Below are 4,906 nucleotides of genomic sequence, written 5' to 3' on the forward strand. Positions count from 1 at the left end.
CGTAGCATTCCCCATTGCACTAAGCTCCAGGAGAGCAGAATCTGTGTCTGACTCACCATGGTGTGCTTGGACCCTGGAGCAGTGCAAATGGGCACATATGAGATGAATGAATACATGAGAGATGGCAGTCATGTTGATTAAATAAATTCCTGCTGATTAGCACATGATCCAGTACATAGTCATCCTGATGCAGTCAACTATCAACACATAGTCACCCTTGGCATTATTATTCCTTTAACATCTACCTTCTCTACAAGAAATCCCTTCTATGCCTGTTTACACCTAATCTATCCCCAGAGCTCACAACCAAAGCTCCTTTTTGGGAAGTCTTCCCTGAACCCACCTTCTGGACTCAGAGTCCCACTTAGGGGCTCCCACAGTACCTTATACTTCTCCCTGTCACAGAAGTAGCCAGTAACATGGCTCTGACCTCCTCAGATAGTAAATTCCCAGGGACAGTCTCATTTGACTTGGGAGTCCCCAGTGCCAGCACACTGCTTGAAACATAGCAGATATTCAGTAGATATGAGATGAAACTTAGTTCCTCTTAGATATGTTTCAACACAGTTTCCATTAGTTCTTTTAGGAAATTTGGGAAATACTAGTTTTATCAGTAATATTTGCAAACTATCTCTTAGAACTGCATGACTCTAGCATATGGTTAATATTCATTTTACGTTGAGTCTTTCCTTTTTTTGTCTTTTCTTTTTGCAATGTTAAGGATTGAGCCCAGGGCCTTTTCACTAAGCTACATCCCCAACCCTTTTTAAATTTGAGATAAGGTCTCACTAAGTTGCTGAGTTGCATAGGCTGGGCTCAAACTCATGATCCTTGCCTCAGCCTCCAAGTGAGCTGGAATAACAGGCATGTTGAATCTTTCTAGTTTCAAAATGAAAGATGTATATACTGATGATCTTGTACTCCAGTTTTGGAAATCTGCTCTCTCATGCACTAACAAAATCTTTGAATGTGGCTTTTGAGAATTCAAATATGTGGAGGCAGAGCACCGAAAGGGATCTCCTCCTCCAGTAACTTTCCTAAATTACCCATAGCTAATGGTTATTGAACATATTTTCAAAGCTCTCATGTAATGGTAATGACAGAGTCTGATCTTTGCAGCTGAGTTCTGCCTTAGATCAAAGAGAACTCTTTTGCTGCATTTTAATCCAATTTTGCCTGGTTTTCATCTCTATAGAAATAGAGAAAAACCAACTAGACTCTTCTTCCAAGTAAACCATCCTATTCTTTTTTTTTCCTTAAATTCTTTTATTGGTACATTTTAGGTATACAATACATTTATATTTATCATTGGGTACTTGCACCTTTACATGATGTATCTTGGTCCTTATTTTTTCCCCATTTCCTGTCCTCCCTTCACCCCCTCCACCTTTCTCTATTTACAAAGACTTTGTTTCCATTTTTTCATTTTCTCATAATTTTTCCTTTCCCTTCTTTCCTTTCCCCTGCCTGTCCCACTTCCCCTACCTCTTTGGACCTTTTCTTCCTATTTCACATTATCAATTATTCATTTTAGTCATTATTTCTACTTTCAATATTCTTGAAGAAAATTATTAAATCGGTCCTTGGCCTATAATTTTCAAGGCGAATCCAGTTCAGCTTCCTTCACCTTTTCTCATAGGTCTTATCCTCGATCCTCTAATGGTTTCTATTCCTTTGCTTCAGACCTTTTCCAACATCTCTGCAGCTCTCTAGAAAATCAGAAATTAAAGCCTGACTCAACACTAATAAGAGCCTGACTGAGGTTATATACAGAAAAAAATTATAGGTTCTCTGCTTTGTGGGCTGTATTGTGTCAGAAGATGTCAGGGCAAAAGAATGTCATTAATTTAGACACCACAAAAGCATCATTTGTGATACCCTGAAACAAGGTTGAAGACACATTTACCACTTTAAAAATATCTTCTCTAAATAACATGAAGAACAACACAGGAAGATGTTTAAAATGTTTACAACAAAGACCATTTCAAACATTAAGTGAAAAATAACTAATATCATACATTATAAGCTTGTTTTTACTAGACCAGTTTGCCTAAGGAACTCTTTTGAGCATTGGTGTAGTAGAAACAGATTATATTTCTGTGAGTGTTGGGAAAAGGTGCTGTATTTTGACACTCAAATAAATTCTGTCCACTAGCACTTTTGTTAATTCAATTGCCTTCCAAATTTCTCAAAGTTAGTGAAGATTTTTTGATATTTTAAAAATAATAATGTCAGATTTTGGAAATTGCTATACTTTATACTTTGTTTTTTCCCTTTTCTTTTGAATATTTATCTGTGAAAGACTTCCCCAGAATGGAGCTTTGCATCTTCTGTTCCCTAATTTACCTGGGAATATGCTCTAGGGTAAAACAGCAGCTGGCGTTCATGAGCACCTTCCTGAAGAGAGGGCTGGTTTTTAAAGGTATACCTCATGTATTTTTTTCTATGTTCACAGTTGCAGCCCATCCCCTTCAATTTTTTTTTAAGCTAACAAGCTGATAAGAAATGGATTTAGGGACAACTAAACCCTGTTCTATAAGATTTCTGAATTTCACTGCTGATTTCTACTTATTCACCTCAACTTTTTTGTTCCTCCAATAACTAGCTTTGTTCCCTTAAGTAGTTCTTTTATCAAATCTCTTCCTATCCTTTTTAAAACACACACACACACAAACACACACTTTTTAAAATTTTATTTTATTGGTACAATTTAGGTATATGATACAATGACATCATCACTGGAAATTTGCACCTTTACATAATCTCTCTTGGTTCTTATTTTTCCCCTTCCCCTACCCTCCCTTCAATCCCTCCATCCTTCCCTATTTACAAAGACTTTGTTTCTATTTTTTCATTTTCTCATATTGATTCTATTCCCTTCCTTCCTTTCCCCTACCCCTCCCACTTCTCCTTCCCCTTTACCCCTTTTCTTCCTATTTCACATTATCTATTATACCTTTTAGTCCTTATTTACACTTTCAGTTTCTCACACTAGAGAAACTATTTGGTATTTATACGTGTGTCCTATTTATTTCACTTAAGAGTATTGCCTCAATGTGCACCCATTTAACTATAAATGTCTCTAATTTCTCATTTTTGATGGCTGAGTAGTACTCCATTTTATTAAAAAAACCACATTTTCTTTATCCAGTCTCCAGTTGATGGGCATTTGTGCTGTTTCCAAGTTTTAGCTATTACAAACTGTGCCTCTATGAACATGGGTGTGCATATGTCACTGTGGTATGATTCCTTTAATTCTTTGGAGAAGATACCCAGCAGGGGAATAGCTGGGTCAAATGGGACCTCTAGTCCTAGTCCTTTGAGGTATCTCCATACTGATATCCACAGTGGTTGCACCAGTCTACACTCCCACCAGCAGTGGAGCAGGGTTTCTCTTTCCCCACAGCCCTGCCAGCATTTGTTATTGGTTGATTTCATGATAGTAGACATTCTTTCTGGGGTGAGGTGAAATATCAGTGTTGTTTTCATTTGCATTTCTCGAATGACCAGTGATGTTGAACATTTTTTCATATGTTTATTTTCCATTTCTACTTTGTGTGAGAAATATCTGTTCATTTCAGATGCCCATTTTTGGATTGGATCTTTAAATTTGGGATATCTGATTTTTTTTAAGCTCTTTATAGATTCTAGATAGTAGACCTTTGTCTGAGGAACAGCAGGTGAAGATTTTTCCCCACCTTGTGGATTGTCTCTTCATATTGCTGCTGGTTTCTCTCCTGGTGCAGAAGCTTTTTTTTTTTTAATGGTGCTAGCTTTTATTAGAGCATTACAATCAAGACATTAAATTATAGATTGGTGTGGTATAGATAGAAATTAAATTTTAAAATAATACAAATACTTTTAAGGTGTGATGTGCCAACAAAGTTAAAATTTTTACCATTAATTAGGATTCAGGTTTCAGATTAGGCAAAAAGTTTGGTCGATTCTGTGATGTGTGTAAAGGCTGAAAGGACACAGCAAGAAAGAGATGTCGAGATAAATTATTTCACAGAAAATTTCTCTTTTTTTTCGTTTGAGACAGATCTCACTGTGCAGTTCAGGCTGGCCTTGAACTCACTATGTAGCCCAAGCTGGCTCCAAACTCATAGCAATCCTCCTGCCTCAGCCTCCCAGGGGCTGGAATGACAGGCATGCACCACACAACCAGCTTCACAGAAAATTTCTTAAATCAAAAAAGTTTTTAGCAGATTAATGTTCTAACCTGTTGGCACAACATACAGAAAATACTTACATGACAACTTTTTAAAACAAACAGCAGCTTTATAAACAGTAATATTTTATATATATATATCAAAGTAACAATGTGTTACAAGTTAGCAGTTTTATGCTGAAAATGAATGTAGAGATCACTACTCATTTGCACATTATAATTCCCATCCCACCCGCCTCCCCCAACTTATTAAGAAATCAGACAAGTACATTATTTGTATATTAATTTATCAATATTTAAATTATGTGAATTCCTTTTGACTAATTCTTTTCTGAATACTGGAAGCATATAAAATACCATCTCTCCAAAAATGACCTCCAGTCAAAGCCTGTAAGAACTTCTCAATGTATAACATATTATTTTTCTATGTTTAGTCAAAAGAAATATAGTATATCATTTACAAACATACTTAAACCAAAAACTAAACTAATATGAACATTTGTCGTCTGAGAAGTAATCTTCATGGCAAAGAAATCTACTAAAGCAAAACACTAATCTGGGCAGTGGAGTCCATAATGTAAGTTATATATTTATGTACTGAAATAGAAATCTAACATTTATTATTGCCAATAAAGCAACTTCTACACACTAAGAAAAAAAATCACTCTGTTTTCATTTTTTGTGCTGATGAACCCTCTGTCTTCATGTTAGAACTCTTTCTAGGTCTCTGAAGAG

Source organism: Heterocephalus glaber, unplaced genomic scaffold, assembly GCF_053883595.1.
Source record: "Heterocephalus glaber isolate CG9 unplaced genomic scaffold, H.glaber_assembly_v1.0 deba00001454, whole genome shotgun sequence".
NCBI lineage: Eukaryota > Metazoa > Chordata > Mammalia > Rodentia > Bathyergidae > Heterocephalus > Heterocephalus glaber.